The sequence below is a fragment of the Schistocerca piceifrons genome, chromosome 5 (genome assembly GCF_021461385.2).
Source record: "Schistocerca piceifrons isolate TAMUIC-IGC-003096 chromosome 5, iqSchPice1.1, whole genome shotgun sequence".
Classification (NCBI taxonomy): domain Eukaryota; kingdom Metazoa; phylum Arthropoda; class Insecta; order Orthoptera; family Acrididae; genus Schistocerca; species Schistocerca piceifrons.
The window spans coordinates 276,557,806-276,578,027 of record NC_060142.1 but is presented as its reverse complement, the minus strand read 5'-3'; the positions used below and the strand labels follow the sequence as shown (position 1 = coordinate 276,578,027).

General features: G+C 46.8%; 1 protein-coding gene and 1 non-coding gene across 5 annotated transcripts in view; both read right to left on the bottom strand.

The window, feature by feature from the left end:
• The window catches only part of LOC124799283, a 746,007-nt gene that overhangs the window by 233,895 nt on the left and 491,890 nt on the right, over positions 1-20,222 (bottom strand). The gene's annotated exons all lie outside the window — the stretch shown is intronic.
• On the bottom strand, positions 17,041-17,114 carry Trnat-ugu. Its single transcript has one exon. It is a non-coding gene; the product is annotated as a tRNA-Thr (tRNA).

Sequence of the window (20,222 nt, the reverse complement as noted above, 5' to 3'; positions counted from 1 at the left end):
GGCGGAGGGTAATTTGGTGAACTGGTGGTGGCAGCAGTCCACTCCTCAAGCTGTCAAATGCTAACTACCGCAAATCGGGCTATAGTAACGCTAAAAGTGTTCGATACAATCCCTCACAACCAGCTAATGAACAAAATACCTAAGTGCGGAATATCAGACCACTTGTGTGACTGATTTGAAGAGTTTCTAACATAGGGAGGACAGCATGTTATTTTCAACGGAGAGAAATCTTCAAACGTAAAACTAACTTCGGGCATACTCCAAGGGAGTGTTGTAGGAGCATTATGTGGTCCAAGATATACAGGGTGTTCCAGGAGGAACTATCAGTATTCAGGAACGACCGTTCGAAACAAGGTTTAGTAAACATAGGCTCCAAAATGCATACCTTAAGGACTATGGGTACTTCATTTTCGATACTGTGAAACAAACCTCTTCTACTGCAAGCCGGCCGGGGTGGCCGAGCGGTTCTAGACGCTACAGTCTGGAACCGCGCGACCGCTACGGTCGCAGGTTCGAATCCTGCCTCGGACATGGATGTGTGTGATGTCCTTAGGTTGGTTAGGTTTGATTAGTTCTAGGTTCTAGGTGACTGATGACCTCAGAAGTTAAGTCCCATAGTGCTCAGAGCCATTTGAACCATTTTTTTTTACTGCAAGGTCTTTGCTTTCAATATTTTGGGAGAAGGTAGTACGGCCGAGAACACGAGAAATAGTCCCATAAACATGGTCTATAAAATGCTTACATTAAAAGCTGTGAGCACTTGTTCAGTAAAAGAGATGTGCTTTTCAGTGGCTAATGAAGTGCTCATAGCTCTTAAGGTATGCACTTTAGAGCCCATGTTTACTTGACATTTTTCTCTTTGCATAATCGTTCTTGTCATATCCATGAATATTGGCCATTTCTCCTGGAACATCTTTCACAAATAACCTAGTTGATAGCTTGCGTTCCAAGGTGCTTTACGCCGATGCTGCTGTTCTATGCGGAGAGGCCGCAGCGCTAGAAAATTGTAACACGATACAGCAAGAGCTCAGAAGATCGATTATGGTGTAGGGAGCGGCAACTGACACTCAACATGCACAAATGTGACCCATTACACATAAATAGAGAGAACCATTGTTGCATTATTGCACCATTGCAGAACAATCACTGGAAGCAGTAAAATCCATAAAATATCTAGAAGTAGGCGTACGGAGCGATTTAAAGTGGAACGACCAGATAAAATTAATCGCAGGTAAGGTAGATCGAGATTCATTAAAAGATTCGTCGGGAGCTAGCTTCCAAAACCCTAGTTCGATCAACACTAGAATATTGCTCGTGAGTCTGGGATGCGTACGAAATAAGATTGATAGACGAAATAGAAGGATCCAAAGAGCGGCTCGTGACATTACGGCTCAGTTAGTAAGCATAGAGGTATCATGGAGACGAGCAGCCAATCCAGTGGCCGACGCTGCATGAGAGGCATTCTGCATCACAGGGTGGCTTATTGCTAAAGATCCGAGAGCGTACGTTCCTAGAAGAGCCAACAAATATATAGCTTCCTCCGACGTACATCTCGCGAAAAGACGACCAAAGTAAAGTTAGAGAGTTGCCGGCTTACACGGAGGCTTGCTAGCAATCCTCCTTCCCGCGAACTATTCGTGACTGGAACAGGAGAAGTGGAAGTGACGGTGGTACACAAAGTACCCTCCGTCATACACCGTACAGCGGCTTGCGGAGAATGCACTGAGGTGACAAAAGTCATGAGGCAGCGATATGCATGTATACTGAGGGCCGTAGTGTCGCGTACACGATGTAGAAAAGGGCAATCCAATGGCTTAGCTCTCATTTGTATTCGAGTGATTCACCGGAATAGGGTTTCTTCGTGATTATGGCCGCATAACGGGTCTCAAATGACTGCGAACGCGGAATGGCTCTGAGCACTATGGGACTTAACATCTGAGGTCATCAGTCCCCTAGACTTAGAACTACTTAAACCTAACTAACCTAAGGACATCACACACATCCATGCCCAAGGCAGGATTCGAACCTGCGACCGTAGCAGCAGCGCGGTTCCGGACTGAAGCGCCTAGAACCGCTCGGCCACGACGACAGTCTAACCCGAATTGTAGTTGAACTAGATACACGGGGCATTCCATTTTGGAAATAGTGAATTCAAAATTCCGAGATCCACAGTGTCTTGAGTGTGCCGAGAATACCAAATTTCAGCCATTACCTCCCACCACGGGCAATGCAGTGACCGATGGCTTTCATTTAACTACCGAAAGCAGCAGCGTTTGCGTACAGTTGTGGGTGATAACAGACAAGCAACACCGCAAGAATAAATGTGGGAGGTACGACGAACGTATCCGTTAGGAGCTCGAGACCATATCGGTTGGACTCTTAAAAAGCTGGAAAAGTGACCTGGCTATATGAGTCGCGATTTGGTTGGTAAGTGTTGGTGTTAGGTTTCGAGTGTGGCGAAAACCCCACGAAGCTATGGACTCAAGTTAGCAACAAGGCACTGTGCAAGCTAGCACTGGGTACATAATGGTGCGAGCCGTATTTACATGCCGCGTGGCCATGGATTGCGCTGCTCCTCCCGCAGTAGGTTCGAGTCCTCCCTCGGGCATGGGGGTGTGTGTGTTGTTCTTAGCATAAGTTAGTTTAAGTAGTTTGTAAGTCTGGGGACCGATGACTTCAGCAGTTTGGTCTCATGGGAATTCACACACATTTGAACATTTTTTGTGTTTACATGGTCCCCTGGTGCGACTGAACCGATCATTGACTGGAAATGTGGAAGTTCGGCTACTTGGAGTCCATTTACAGCCATACATGGACTTCATGGTCCCAAAAGTCCGCGCCGATAGTTGAGTGCTGTCGGTACGGTAGCTCAGCGTGATCGGTCAGAGGGCCGAACAGATGTAACGAACAAAAGATGCCGGCACGGTAGCTCAGCGTGTTCGGTCAGAGAGCTGGTTGGCCTCTATAATAAAAAACTGAGTGAAAGGATCAAGAACGAACTTGAACGGATGTTACGTGACGTCCGCAACGACCAAACACAACGATCAACAACAAACAAAATGAAAAAAGAAAAAAAAGTGGTCAGCGTGACGGATTGCCGTCCTACGAGCCCGGATTCGATTCCCGGCTGGGTTGGAGATTTTTTCCGCCCAGGAACTGGATATTGTGCTGTCTTCATTATCATTTCATCCCCATCCGGCGCGCAGGTCGCCCAATGTGGCGTCGAATGTAGTAAGACCTGCACCAAGGCGGCCGGACCTGCCTTGCAAGGGGCCTCCCGGCAAATGACGCCAAACGTTCCTTTCCATTTCCATGTTCCCAAACAATAATGAAATTTTTACGGATGACGATGCGCCCTGTCATCGGGCCACAACTGTTTGTGATTGGTTTGAAGAACATTCTCGACAGTTCGAGCGAATGGTCCACCCACCCAGAGCGCCCGACATGAATCCCATCAAACATTCATGATACATCGAGAAGTCAGTTCGTGCACAAAGTGCTGCACCGGCAACACTTTCGCAAATATGGACAGCTATAGAGGCAGCAAAGCTCAATATTTCTGCAGGGGACTTCCAACGACTTGTTGAGCCCATACCACGCCGAGTGTTGCACTATGCTTGGCAAAAGGAGGTGCGAGTGTATATTAGGAGGTATCTCATTACTTTTGTCACCTCAGTCTACAGGGTGTTACAAAAGGTACGGCCAAACTTTCATGACACATTCCTCACACACAAAGAAAGAAAATATGTTATGTGGACATGTGTCCGGAAACGCTGACTTTCCCTGTTAGAGTTCATTTTATTACTTCTCTTCAAATCACATTAATCATGGAATGGAAACACAGCAACAGCACGTACCAGCGTGACTTCAAACACTTTCTTACAGGAAATGTTCAAAATGTCCTCCGTTAGCGAGGATACATGCATCCACCCTCCGTCGCATGGAATCCCTGATGCGCTGATGCAGCCCTGGAGAATGGCGTATTGTATCACAGCCGTCCACAATACGAGCACGAAGAGTCTCTACATTTGGTACCGGGGTTGCGTAGACAAGAGCTTTCAAATGCCCCCATAAATGAAAGTCAAGAGGGTTGAGGTCAGGAGAGCGTGTAGGCCATGGAACTGGTCCGCCTCTACCATTCCATCGGTCACCGAATCTGTTGTTGAGAAGCGTACGAACACTTCGACTGAAATGTGCAGGAGCTCCATCGTGCACGAACCACATGTTGTGTCGTACATGTTCTAGCACCAGGTAGAGTATCCCGTATGAAATCATGATAACGTGCTCCATTGAGCGTAGGTGGAAGAACATGGGGCCCAATCAAGACATCACCAACAATGCCTGCCCAAACGTTCACAGAAAATCTGTGTTGATGACGTGATTGCACAATTGCGTGCGGATTCTCGTCAGCCCACACATGTTGATTGTGAAAATTTACAGTTTGATCACGTTGGAATGAAGCCTCATCCGTAAAGAGAACATTTGCACTGAAATGAGGATTGACACATTGTTGGATGAACCATTCGCAGAAGTGTACCCGTGGAGGCCAATCAGCTGCTGATAGTGCCTGCACACGCTGTACATGGTACGGAAACAACTGGTTCTCCCGTAGCACTCTCCATACAGTGACGTGGTCAACGTTACCTTGTACAGTAGCAACTTCTCTGACGCTGACATTAGGGTTATCGTCGACTGCACGAAGAATTGCCTCGTCCATTGCAGGTGTCCTCGTCGTTCTAGGTCTTTCCCATTCGCGAGTCATAGGCTGGAATGTTCCGTGCTCCCTAAGACGCCGATCAGTTGCTTTGAACGTCTTCCTGTCGGGACACCTTCGTTCTAGAAATCTGTCTCGAATCAAACGTACCGCGCCACGGCTATTGCCCCGTGCTAATCCGTACATGAAATGGGCATCTGCCAACTCCGCATTTGTAAACATTGCACTGACTGCAAAACCACGTTCGTGATGAACACTAACCTGTTGATGCTACGTACTGATGTGCTTGATGCTAGTACTGTAGAGCAATGAGTCGCATGTCAACACAAGCACCGAAGTTAACATTACCTTCCTCCAATTGGGCCAACTGGCGGTGAATCGAGGAAGTACAGTACATACTGACGAAACTAAAATGAGCTCTAACATGGAAATTACGCGTTTCCGGACACATATCCACATAACATCTTTTCTTTATTTGTGTGTGACAAATGTTTCCTGAAAGCTTGGCCGTACCTTTCTGTAACACCCTGTATATGTAGCTGTAAGAGGGGACGGTTAGAGAGTTTGACGGCAGTTGGCTCACCTGCAAGGGTCGTGCAGCGCCCACACTACCATCGTGCCCGAACCGAGACTAGGCTAGAGACGGAGCTGGAGCTCAGTGGCCCTGGTAAGCCAGCGGCAGCCGCGGCGCAGGCGGCGGCGCCGGCCAGTTGTCGTTGTGCAGCGGTCGCGCGTCGCCGTTGGCGATCTTGACGATGACGGCCTCGAGACAGCAGACGAGGAAGAGCACGAGGAAGAGCGCCAGGTCACCGGAGCGCGCCGCGGAAGCGAACCCGGGGCCCTCGCCCGCCAGCGCCGCGAAGTCTGCCAGCATGGTCCGCTCCCACCTGACGCCGAACAGACGACTGCGGCTGCAGCAGCGGAGGCGGAGGCGGCGACAGACCGGCCCGGACGAGCACTTTCTCCGCGCGGCGCGGCTGTTACGTCACGCGCACTCATCCTATCCGCTACCGGAAGCACACTCCCTACCCTCGCACACGTAACACAAGCCCCCGAGACAGACGGGTATAGTCTGTCTGCAGACTGAAGAGCGAGCATGCGAGTCCCTACTTCCTGCACCACAATAACAAGGAGACCTTAAGGATAGGGTTGCAAGGTGTCCGGCATTAGAAGGACATACTCTCCTCAATATACGGCATGTTACACGCTACTAGAAGCTGTAGAGGGCACTTAGTAGAGCAAGTTTTACATAGGGACCCATGTCCGGAAATCCATCCAACGACGCTACAGACCTTGGCTGTGAGCAGGCACTGATTGAATCAATGGGGAAAGTTGAAAATTTGTGCCGGACCGGGATTCGACCTGGGTCTCCTGTTTACTAGGCAGATGCTCTGCTCTGACCACTTTTTTAAAAATCTCCTTTTGCTCGTTACTCTATGCTGCATTTGTTCGGGATGGACGTCCCAAGACACCCACCCCAAGTGCATCACCGGTCCATTCACTCAAATCGTGCGGAGTGGTGCAGTGGTTAGCACATTGGACTCGCTTTCCGGAGGACGACGGTTCAAATCCGCATCCGGCCATCCTGATTTAGGTTTTCCGTGATTTCTCTAAATCGCTTCACGCAAATGTCAAGACGGTTCCTTTGAAACGACACCCCCGCATTCCTTCTCCATACTTCCCTAAGCCGAAGACGCTAAGCTACCACGCCGGCATTAGCCACCCAGATACAGAGGTCATTGCAACTGCACGTGCTACCCTAGCTTGCCTCCCATCGGACCCATATTCTCAACTTATCCATGCACTACTAAAGTAGTGTCCCTTACCCATATCCTCATTACTCGTAGCACTTCGCCCATTTCCGTAGGATTTCGAGCCTGATGTGCATCTGCACTGAAGAGATCACTCGTAGTCTCTCCTTAATTATAAGACTATGTGGTGTCTGTTCTTTCGGACATGTCCGAAACAACAGACACCACATGTACATGGTGGAGCAGAGAAAGCCCATGTTTTCCACTATTGAATGACTGGGACACGGTTTGATAAAAATAATAAAAACAAGCATTAAGTGATAAATTTTTAATGCAGTTTTGAAATATACATATTTTAATTAGATTCGAAAAATAATGTCTTGGAGATGACGTCGTTCTTGCTGGATACAAATCTGTTTCCTCTCCCGAAAGTCACGCATGGCTCTCTACAACATTTCATTAGGAACAGCTTCAATTTCCTGACGAATGGAATTCTTCAGGTCATCGATTGTGCGGGGATTGTTCATGTGGACTTTTGATTTTAAATATCCCCACAAAAAGAAGCCGCATATCGACAAATCGGGTGAGCGATGGGGGCCAGTAAACATCACCATATCTCGAAATAACATGTCCTGGGAACATTTGTCGAACCATTTCCATGGATCCTCTCGCCGTGTGAGCTGCGGCACCGTCTTACTGAAAGCATATTTCTCTCATGTTCACTTCACGTCTTTGAAGTTCTGGACGAAAATAGTTGTTCAACATTTTAATGTAGCGCGCTGATGTCGCAGTAACTGCAGTTCGTTCCTCTCTAAAAAAAAAAAAAAAAAAAAAAAAAAAAAAAAAAAAAAAAACCAATTCCCATCTTTGAAATGCAGCACCACACTGTTACTTTTAAACTGTGGAGAGGTCGTTGGTGTAATTAATGTGGGTTCTCCGGCGCCCAATACCGACAATTTTGAACATTGACGTAACCGTCTACATGAAAATGTACTTAATCACTCACGAAGACTGTAGCATCTGCATCTTCCGTAAAAATTTCGTCCATTACGCGACAAAACTCTCTGCGCTGCACAAACTCTCCTTCACTAAGCTGCTGGACGATCATTATCTTGTACGGGTGAAACTTAAGATCATTGAGTAAGATGCGGTGAAGCGAACGACGTGACATACCCAGCGCTACAGCCTGTCGTCTAGCAGTTCTCACTGGGTATGGAGTATGAACTGAACGGGGAAGACCAGGTGGTTTCTTTTTCATCACAGATCCAGTACTTCTAGAGGCTGTAACTCATCGGAGTACAGTTTTTCGAGCAGGCACTGCACCTCGACGTCCAATTCTAAAATTTTGACGGAAAAGATGTTGCACTGTGACTACGAAATCACTGTTTGTAAAGTACTGCTCGACAACGAACACACGATGCTCCAACGCTCCATAGCGACTGAAACTGCATTGTATGTGTACTCTGCCAACATTCATTCAAGGGCAATACCCCCTCTCGTCGCCGCATACAAGCGGTTCAAAAAACATACGTTTCCTCTGCTCCAAGCTGTATAAATACGAGATGCTCGAGAGATACATCAGTGCATCAAGAACTCAGTGCGGCGGCGGGATGATGCAGATATCCTGGTTAATAATAGAGGGCATAGAACATTTCGTTTAGGAAAGCGTGGCAAATGAAGAAAACTCCATCGGCCAAGACCGCTAAAAAAGCATGTTTATTGGATGACCGGTTTCGACAGATCTATCACCGGATCTTTTCCTTTAAAAATTTTTACATTTTTGCAAAATATTTTGAAGCATAATATCCTATGATGAGAGCATAGCACTGTCGAAATCAATCATCCAATCAAATGCATTTTTAGCGATCTTGGCTTTTGTATTTTTCAGCTATCATACATTGCAGATCGCCCCCAGACTGGCCATGTCAGGAATATTTAGGAAAGTGTTCCCTAATGTGCTAGTATCTTCTTTTCTTGTGTATTTCTCATGATTAACGTGTTGAATAGTTGTAGAAACTGAGCTCTAACATGGAAATACAGCGTTTCCGGACCCGTGACCATATAACGTCTTTTGTTCCTCTACGTTTAAGCAATGATTCCTGAAAGTTCGGCCATACGTTTTTGTTACACCCTTTATAGTGCCCACCTTGAAGGATGAAAACCCTGCAGTGATGCCATCAGTGGCTGTGTACAGCCTTTAACACTTTATCTATCTCATGTTGGTTCGCGACCTCGGTGACTGTGATAATTTAAACGACCTCCATGCGAAGGTTTTCGGGTGCCTCGAATCTTGATCCCAGGAAACGTCCAGTGGCATAATGTTCGGAAAAATAAAGTCGTTTGGCATAGTAGGTTGTGCGAAAAATGGCTCTGAGCACTATGGGACTTAACATCGTAGGTCATCAGTCCCCGAGAACTACTTAAACCTAACTAACCTAAGGACATCACACACATCCATGCCCGAGGCAGGATTCGAATCTGTGACCGTAGCAGTCGTCCGGTTCCAGACTGAAGCGTCTAGAACCGCTCGGCCACATCGGCCGGCTGGTTGTGCGACCAACAATATGTTCCAATCGCCTAACTCCTTACATGCAGTACTTCCCTGACCTCACATAATACGACTGTTGTGTCTCACGTCATTCAGCTCCAAGTGGGTGGTTGTAATGAGTGCATACAGAGTTTATCATTCTGTTTATGGTGGTGTTGACGATGAGAGATAGAAAGGAGGGGCTGAAACTCTGCGTCTGCACAGAAGCTACCCCTCTCGAATAACGCCAAGGGGATCGCTGAGCTTTAAGTTCTCATGCATGAAGAGCGCTATACATTTTCACAACATGATACATCTACATCTACATGGATACCCTGCAGATCACATTCAAGTGCCTGGCAAAGGGTTCATCGAACCACCTTCACAATTCTCTATTATTCCAATCTAGTATAGCGCGCGGAAAGAATGAACACCTATATCTTTCCGTACGAGCTCTGATTTCCCTTATTTTATCGTGGTGATCGTTCCTCCCTATGTAGGTCGGTGTCAACAAAATATTTTCGCATTCGGAGGAGAAAGTTGGTGATTGGAATTTCCTGAGAAGATTCCCTCGTAACGAAAAACGCCTTTCTTTTAATGATGTCCAGCCCAAATCCTGTATCATTTCTGTGAGACTCTCTTTGAACTTTTTCGATGTACTTCGTCAGCCCTATCTGGTAAGGATGCCACACCGCGCAGTAGTATTCTAAAAGATGACGGACAAGCGTAGTGAAGGCAGTCTCCTTAGTAGATCTGTTACATTTTCTAAGTGACCTGCCAATAAAATGCAGTTCTTGATTAGCCTTCGCCACAACTTTTCTATGTGTTCCTTCCAAAAAAATGGTTCAAATGGCTCTGAGCACTATGGGACTCAACTTATGAGGTCATTAGTCCCCTAGAACTTAGAACTAGTTAAACCTAAATAACCTAAGGACATCACACACATCCATGCCCGTGGCAGGATTCGAACCTGCGACCGTAGAGGTCTCGCGGTTCCAGACTGCATCGCCTAGAACCGCACGGCCACTTCGGCCGGCTGTTCCTTCCAATTTAAGTTGTTCGAAATTGTAATTCCTAGGTATTTAGTTGAATTTACGGCTTTTAGGTTAGACTAATTTATCGTGTAACCGAAGTTTAACGAATTCCTTTTAGCACTCATGTGGATGACCTCACACTTTTCGTTATTTAAGGTCAACTGCCACTTTCCGCACCATTCAGATACCTTTTTTTCAATTCGTTGTGATCTTCTGATGACTTTATTAGTCGATAAACGACAGCGTCATCTGCAAACAACCTAAGACGGCTGCTCAGATTGTCTCCCAAATCGTTTATATAGATAAGGAACAGCACGGGGCCTATAACACTACCTTGGAGCCGCCTAGGGTGGCCGAGCGGTTCTAGGCGCTACAGTCTGGAACCGCGAGACCGCAACGGTCGCATGTTCGAAGCCTGCCTCGGGCATGGATGTGTTTGATGTCCTTAGGTTAGTTAGGTTTAAGTAGTTCTTAGTTCTAGGGGACTGATGACCTTAGAAGTTAAGTCCCATAGTGCTCAGAGCCATTTTTGAACTACCTTGGGGAGCGCAATAAATCGCTTCTCTTTTACTCGATGACTTCCCGTCAATTACTACGAACTTGACCTCTCTGACAGGAAATCACAAATCCAGTCACATAACTGAGAAGATATTCTGTAAGCAAGCAATTTCACTGCAAGAAGCTTGTGTGGTACAGTGTCAAAAGTCTTCCGGAAACCCAGAAATACGGAAATACTGAATCGATCTGAAATCCCTTGTCAATAGCACTCAACACTTCATGCGAATAAAGAGCTAGTTGTGTTTCACAGGAACGATGTTTTCTTAACCCATGTTGACTGTGTGTCAATAGACCGTTCTCCTCGAGGTAATTCATAATGTTCGAACACAATATATGTTCCTAAATCCTGCTGGATATCGACGTTAACGATATGGGCCTTAATTTAGTGGATTACTCCTACTACTTTTCTTGAATACTGGTGTGACCTGTGCAACTTTCCAGTCTTTGGGTACGGATCTTTCGTCGAGCGAACGGTTGTATATGATTGTTAAGTATGGAGCTAATGCATCAGCATACTCCGAAACGAACCTAATTGGTATCTACATCGACAGCTACATCTGTACTATGCACGTCACGTTATGGTGTGTGGCGGAGGGTACTTGGTGTACCGCTGTCACTTCTCGCCCTCCCCCCCCCCCCCCCCCTCCCCGTCTCTTACCCGTGAATGATACGCGGGAAGAACTATATGTTCTGTTGGTAATCCTCCGCGTGAGCTAGAATCTCTCTAATTTGACTTTCTTTTTCTTTCCGCGACATATACGTAGGGGGAAACAGTTTATTGGTTGACTCTTCGAGGAAAGTACGCTCTTGGAAGTTTAACAGTAAGCCACACCGTGGCGCACGACACCTCTGAAGCTGTGTCGAAATGCGCTTCTCTTCTTTGGATCGTCTCTATTCCCGCTATCAAAACTATCTGGTAAGAATCCCAGCTGACGAGCAATTTTCAAATACTGGTCGGACGAGGATTCTGTGCCGGTCAGGCATCTGCCTCATCTGCGATTAGGATTATGTGGTCGTTTCACCTTCAGTCACTCCGTACACATTCTCTCAACGAGTGTGACTGATTCCAGTGATTGTCCTGTAATCGTATGATCGTACGACAATTGGTTATTTTCCTATTTGTACCCAAGACATCACATTTGTCTGTGTTGAAACTCAACTATCAATCGCTGCACCAAGTAACCATCCTGGAAAAGTCTTCCTCCAGTTTTCTACAAGTTTCTAGCCTCGTGACTTCTCTGTATACAACAGCATCACCCGAGAATAGCCTCGTGGAACTTTTGACGTTATCTACTAGGTCATTTATATATATTGTGAAAAGTAATGGTCCTATTACTTCCACTTGAGGCACTCCCTTAGCTACTTCTACGTCTGAAGATTTCTTTCGTTTGACAATGGCATGCTGTTTTCTATTTGCCAGATACTCTTCAATGCAGTCACACAGTTACTCTAATATTCCTTACGCTTGTGTTTTGTTCAACAGGCAGCAGTGCGGAACTGTGCCGAACGTCTTCCAGAAGTCAAGGAACGCGGTATCGACCTAGACGCCAGTATCTACCGCTCATGGACGAACTGGACGAGGTAGGTTTTACGCGATCGCTGTTTTCGGATGTTCACTCAAGTGGTACATAAAGAACCAACCACACAACGAGAAGACTTTCTCGTGAAACTACGAGCGGGCACGATTCAAGGGTGCTCAAGAAACGTATTACTTCTTTTAAATTTCAACGCGCGTAACAAGCGCGTCGCTTTAATGAGAGAAATTGAGGGCTTACACGAACTCGAGCCGACTCTTCGTTCTTATCTTTTCATCTTCATTACCCGCGATGTAATGCAGTACAGTGCTCGCCATTAAAAGTGAAACACCAGGAAGACTACCCCACAAATAGTGAAATTTTCCTAATTTTACCTACGCAAAACGGTAGGAAGACTATACGCTTATATTTGTAGGTGAGTTGGGGGTATACGGGGTGCAAAATCTAGTACACAGAGCGGCCATGGCCCACTTCCTTTCGAACTTCAATTAGAGATGAAGTGATCCTCACACGCATTCATATCGGACACCTCCCAGTGTCGATACTTACCTCTTGCGGCACGAAGACAAAATGGTTCGAATGGCTCTGAGCACTACGGGACTTAACTTCTGAGGTCATCAGTCCCCTAGAACTTAGACCTACTTAAACCTAACTAACCTAATGACATCACACACATTCATGCCCGAGGCAGGATTCGAACCTGCGACCGTAGCGGTCGCGCGGTTCCACACTGAAGCGCCTAGAACCGCTCGGCCACACCGGCCGGCGCACGAAGAGACACCCAGCGAGGTGGCGTATTGGTTAGCGCAACGGGCTCACATTCGGCCGGACGACGGTTCAAATCCGCGTGCGGCCATCCTCATTTAGGTTTTCCGTTATTTCCCTAAATCGCTTCAGGCAAATGGCGGGATGGTTCCTTTGACAGGGCACGGCCGACTTCCTTCCCAACCTTCCCTAATCCGATGGGACCGTTGACCTCGCTGTTTGGTTCGTTCCCCAAAATCAACCCACCAACGATGACCCAACGGAATGCAGTGTTTGCAGCGTCATACTCACGGTGCACCATGTTCGAGCGCCGTGCCTTTTTTATATGGATGGGAGGGAAGCCTTTGATATGACGGAGGACTTACCCTCAATTTTAGGCAATGACGAAACAATAGTAATCGTTATTTTGCGTGGCGTCAGAGCTCCTCCTCAATGTAATTGGACGAATTTTAATTATTAATGTATGACGACCGTATAAATAGCTGTACTAGATACTGTATGCGGACATTTTTTATGTCTGTGATTCTAATTTACGTTCTTTGCTTTTAGCTTCAACAAGAGTAACTACTGATCATAGAATGAAGGCTTTCCCGGCAGGTGTTGTCATCACTTAAAACTTCCGGCTGAGATGCCGTGGTCCATACATAAGACTCTCCCCTGACGATTGTCCTCCGAGGACAATCAGCGATTGTCCTCGGAGGATGCCTTCCGCAGTCGAAGGCGAAACGACAGGGGAGAGTCTTATGTATGGACCACGGCATCTCAGCCCGGAAGTGTTAAATGATGAAGAGTAATCTTTAGCTGCATACAGGCGTTGATATAAGTCGACGGGCACAGTTGAAAATGTGTGCTCCGACCGGGACTCGAACCCGGGATCTCCTGCTTACATGGCAGATGGTCTATCCATCTGAGCCACCGAGGACAGAGAGATAGTGCGACTGCAGGGACTTCTCTCTGGCCCGCCTCCCGTGAGACCCACATTCGCAACTTATTGTCGGGTCAGAGTTCGGGCAATACGTGTGCATCTGCACAGAAGAAGAAGGTCAACGGCCGGTTAGCCTGAACTTTATATGAAGATGGTATCTGTTCTTTCGGAACATGACTGAGATTTTTGACGTGAACGGGCAGCGGAGAACGCTGGCCATGTGGAACACCTGTTACCATGTGTTGGCCCTAAAGTGCATACCTGCAGTTTGGATCCTCGGGGACTCTGCCATAAGGTGTTCATGTAGTCACTCGTAATACGTCACATCGGGGAAACTATTGGTTGTTAGCGTTATTCGCTTGTTTCACTGTCGTCTACTCGCCTCTTTTGTTTGTACATGAGATACTCAAACACTCTATATTTTGTTCGCCAAGGAATTGTCGACCACCAAGAAATCTAAAAAACTAATCAGGTTATTTCATATCCAAGACTTGCCATATATATGACTCTGAACAAGAAAAGGATTATGAACATTTATCTCAAAAATGTTCAAATGTGTGTGAAATCTTATGGGACTTAACAGCTAAGATCATGTCCCTAAGCTTACACACTACTTAACCTAAATTATCCTAAGGACAAACACACACACCCATGCCCGAGGGAGGACTCGAACCTCCGCCGGGACCAACCGCACAGTTCATGACTGCATGGCCCAGACCGCACGGCTAATCTCGCGCGGCCAACATTCATGTCCTTGGCAGAAAGTCCTGGCAACCTGCAATACATAGAAGGCTTTGGTCGAATGCACTGGGGCGCTAAATTTGGATCTGGCAGAACATGTTTTTGTTGTTGTTTTTGCAGTTGCGGTGTTCAGTTCGAAGACTGATTTGATAGAGCTCTCCATGCTACTCCATCCTGTGCAAGCTTCTCCGAATAACTACTGCAATATACATCCTTTTCAATCTGGTGACTGTAATCGTCCCTTGGTCTGGCTCTATAATTTTTACCACCCCTTCCCCCACCCACACTTCGCTCCAGTACTAAATTGGTGATCCCTTGATGCCGCAGAACGTGTCCTATCAACCGATCCCTTCTTCTAGCCAGGTTGTGCTACAAGTTCCTTTTCTCCCCAATTCTGTTCAGTACTTCCTCAGTAGTTGCACAACCTACCCAGCTAATCTTCAGCAAGCTTCTGTTGCGCCAGGTTTCAAAACCTTCTATTCTTTTCTAGCGTAAACTGTTTATCGCGTCCACGTCTCACTTCCGTAAATGACTACACTCCATACAGATACTTTCAGAAAAGACTTCCTGACACTTAAATCTATACTTGACGTTAATAATTTTCTCTTATTCAGAAATGCTTTTCTTGCCATTGGCTGTCTACATTTTATATCCTCTCTACTTCGACCATCATCAGTTATTTTGCTGCCCGAAAAACGAAACTCATCTACTACTTTCAGTGTCTCCTAATCTACTTCCCTCAGTATCACCAGATTTAGTTCCATTATCCTTGTTTTACTTTGGTTGATGTTAATAGGAACACAACGCACGACGAAAGAGGTGCCAGCCGATGCCGTTACTGACGTCACCACGTCAGATGCGCTGTCTGGAGCTATCTGCCTCGCTTATTGCTGCTTTCTTCCCTCCCATCTGCCGCGCAGCGCCCAACTGGCTACGCAGCGAAGCGGGACTAACGGAAGCAGCTTCCGGTAACTACCACCATCATTCGTGAGCGGAAGAAATACCTCTGCGTTTTATATATACAAACGAAACTTGAAACATACAATACGGTCAGCATATCTGTGACAAGTTAAAACTTAATGCTGGGTCAGGAATCGAATACGGATGCCTGATTTTCTCAGGAAGCGGTCTCACTGACTGGTCTAGTCGTCTTCGGTTCCTCTAGAAGACCACATGTCAATTGTTGCTCTCGATTCCTTCCAAATGTAAGAGAATAGAAGAAACGATTCCAGTCACTGTCAACATATCTTCAACATGAAACAATGATTTCTTAGTTCTTCACTTAAACAGGTATACATCCTTGTTGAGAAAGCAGATGCTCCATAGACTTTGGCCAAGCGTTTGTGAATATTCCCCATAGTTTCTTTCTCTGCAGTGAAAAATTCAATGATGGCACGTTGCTTGTAATGTACATCACCTACAGACGCCATTTTAAAACTGTGCTGCAACTACGCTATCTGTCGGAAGTGACGTAAACTTGTCGCGCTCACTGAAGAGAGTTCTAACACATACGTAACGTTTCGCATTCGTGGCATTGTTTTCTGCTGAAAAAAAAATAGGTGCATTACTTTCTTGGCAACACTCTTAAATAGGAAAACGCTATATAGCTTTCGTAACTAATATAGCCATCGTTGGGGAGGTGAGATGGATAAAAGGAACTATTATTTTCGAAAATTGTCGGGTGGCTATAACTGTAGTGGAACTACTCACAGAGGTCCAGTGTGGGCAGTAATTATCGTATGGTAGCGAAACTTAGTAGATGCTCTAACGCCTTAATGCGGAACCAATGCACGCTGTAAAAAAATTAGCTCCAATTTTGGCCACCAGGTACAAATCTGGCATTGCGAAGACGTAGAGAAATGTTTCAAATGTAATGGATTAGGAACGGGTCGTAGGCAGAAAAGGTCACACAAGTGAGAAAGGCATAAAGTTGATTTTATTATTAACCTCTGGTTACACGATTTGTTCAATATGAACCCCGGAGACGTCGTCGAGATGCTCTTCAGCGCCAGATTAGTACCTGGTGGCCAAAATTGGAATTAATTTTTTGGAGCGTAAATCGGTTCCGCATTAACGCACTGAATTATGTACCAAGTTTCGCTACCATGTGACAATTACAGCCCACACTGAGGCTGTGTGACTAGTTGCACTCTAATTATAACCACCCGGCAGAAATTGTGTTCCTTTTACTTTTACATGTACCTATCGGCAGTACTACGCATTTCGCCTGCCTAAGGTAAGTATCGGTCAAAAGGTTTCTCTCAGAAACCATCAGACGTGTAGGCATTGTGTAGTACCCAGTAAGGACACGTATGATCATACTGTTTGTTATCGAATGAAAATCTATATATATGAAGATAGTATCTGTTTCCGAAAGAACAGATACACTCGATGACTGTGCAGCTTCTCTAGAATGAAATGATAATTAAATCGACACCCTAGCTGCAAACAGGCGCCGATATACATCACTGGGAACATGTTGAAAATGTGAGCCCCGACCGGGACTCGAACCCGGGATCTCCTGCATACATGGCAGACGCTCTATCCATCTGAGCCACCGAGGACACAGAGGATAGTGCGTCTGCAGGGGCTTATCCCTTGCACGCTCCCCGTGAGACCCACATTCCCAACATCACCACACCACTACATTCGTAGTGCGCCTAATAGATGTTTGCCCATCACTCTCATTACTCGTGGCAGATTAATCTACGAAGTACCGTACGAGTTGTGGCATTGCGTGTGCGTTCGCACAAGAAGGTCAATGGCCGGGTAACCATATTTAAACCATATATATGAAGGTAGCTGCACGATCACCAATGGTATCTGTTCTTTGGGGAACAGATACTACCTTATATATATATATATATATATATATATATATATATATATATATATATATGTAGCTTAAATATGGCTACCCAGCCATTGACCTTCTTGTGCGAACGCACACGCAAGGCCCCAACTCGTACGGGACTTGGCAGATTAATCTGCCCACGAGTAAAGAGGGTCATGGGCTAACATCTATTAGGCGCACTACGAATGTAGTGGTTTGAACATGTTGGCAATGGGGGTCTCATGGGGAGCGTGCAAGGGATAGGTCCCTGTAGGCGTACTATCCTCTGTGCCCGCGGTGGCTCAGATGGGTAGAGCGTCTGCCATGTAAGTAGGAGATCCCGAGTTCGAGTATTGGAGGGGGCAGACATTTTCAACACGTCCCCAGTGATGTATACAACGCCTGTATGCAGCTAGGGTGTCTATTTAATTATCATTTCGAATGAAAATCGATAATAATGGAATGGTAACAGCAGTTTAAAAATGGTTCAAATGGCTCTGAGCATTATGGGATTTAACTTCTAAGGTCATCAGTCCCCTAGAACTTAGAACTACTGAAACCTAACTAACCTTAGGACATCACACACATCCATGCTCGAGGCAGGATTCGAACCTGCGACCGTAGCAGTCGCGCGGTTCCAGACTGTAGCGCCCAGAACCGCTCGGCCACTCCGGGCGGCAATAGCAGTTTAATATCGACACAGGGGCGACTAATGGTGAAAATAGAAAACCAACGATCCATAGACGGTACGACTCAGCTTAAAATGTTGGAAACTGTTGTATCTTCTATTTTCTTTGTTTCGTGATTTACACTGGACAAAATTAGTTCACAATTTGGCAGCCACATGCAAATCTGGCGCTGTGAACGCAAGAAAGACGTACAAATACGCTTATATATGTAACGGTCCAGGAAGGGGACGTAGGCAGTAAAGATCAGGCGCCGGCCCGTGTGGCAGTGCGGTTCTAGGCGCTACAGTCTGGAACCGCGTGACCGCTACGGTCGCAGGTTGGAATCCTGCCTCGGGCATGGATGTGTGTGATGTCCTTAGGTTAGTTAGGTTTAAGTAGTTCTAAGTTTTAGGGGACTGATGACCACAGATGTTAAGTCCCATAGTGCTCAGAGCCATTTGAACCATTTGTACCAAAGTTCAGGCAAGTATAAAAGGCGCAATGTTGATGTTATTACGAGTATAAACCGCCGCTTACGTAATTTGCTGAATATGAGCATCGGAAACGTCGACCAGATGCTGTACAGCGTCAGATTTGCACCTGGTGGTCGAAATTGGAACTGATTTTTTCCACTGTAGATCGGTTGAGACGCTGGTCAACCGACGCTAGTCCAACTCCACCTCACCCCTGCAGACTGACTAACTTTGCCTTCGCCACGGGCTCTAGTGTGGTGTCACCGCCAGACACCACACTTGCTAGGTGGTAGCCTTTAATTCGGCCGCGGTCCGTTAGTATACGTCGGACCCGCGTGTCGCCACCATCAGTGATTGCAGACCAAGCGCCGCCACACGGCAGGTCTAGTCTAGAGAGGCTCCCTAGCACTCGCCCAGTTGTACAGCCGACTTTTATAGCGATGGTTCACTATCTACATACGCTCTCATTTGCAGAGACGACAGTTTAGCATAGCCTTCAGCTACGTCATTTGCTACGACCTAGCAAGGCGCCATATTCAGTTACTATTGACATTGATATTGTGAATCATATACCGTCAAGAGCGACGTTCATCATTAATGGATTAAAGTTAAGTATCAAACTAATTACGTCCGCTTTCTGAATTCTAATTCCTTGTCATGTGCCAGACCTCACGTCAATATAGTTCTTCTCTCCTCACGCCAGCCTGCGTGAACTAAAACGCGCGCATTTCGGACTCCACTAGTAACACGGTGTTGGTTTTTATGCCAACAAAATACTAGTAGCGGGCTGCGGCTGTGACTGCCGCGTTCTTGCGGCGGACGAATGTGGCACATGAAGTCAGTAATGTCACGCACGCTATTCCCTTGCGAAACGGCGCTTTTTACGGCTCCATTGACAGAGGGGGAACACAGGGCTTTCCGCGATGGCGTCAGGAGCCGTAGCCGCATCGCGCCGTTTCTTGCGCCGTGGGAAGACGCGAAGAATGGGTATTGTTCCGCGGGCGGCCCGCTAGCCACTAGCCGGCTAGGCTAGAGGAAGCGGGCGCCGCTAGCCCGCCCCAGCCAATGAGTGCGGGGCCCGCCGTGAGGCCGGCCCAACACCGGAGCTGCTACTCCCCGCTTTTTCCGGCTGCACCGCGCCAGTCGCGCCGCGGGGCGGGAGGCATCCAACGCTACACGACTTTCGTCCCGTCGAGGGGGAGCAAACGGAGGAAGCATTACCATCTAACACGTCGAGTGCCACGAAGCCGCCGGTGGGCACAGCAGAGCCTCACGCTTGATGCCCTGTGTCTCCCGGCGGCCACAAGCTCCATCCTGTGTAGTACAAGTTAAAATGGTTCAGATGGCTCTGAGCACTATGGAACTTAACATCTGAGGTCATCAATCCCCTAGAACTTGTTGTTGTTGTTGTGGTCTTCAGTCCTGAGACTGGTTTGATGCAGCTCTCCATGCTACTCTATCCTGTCCAAGCTGCTTCATCTCCCAGTACCTACTGCAGCCTACATCCTTCTGAATCTGCTTAGTGTATTCATCTCTTGGTCTCCTTCTACGATTTTTACCCTCGACGCTGCCCTCCAATACTAAATTGATGATCTTATGACGCCTCATAACATGTCCTACCAACCGGTCCCTTCTTCTTCTCAATTTGTGCCACAAACTCCTCTTCTCCCCTATTCTATTCAATACCTCCTCATTAGT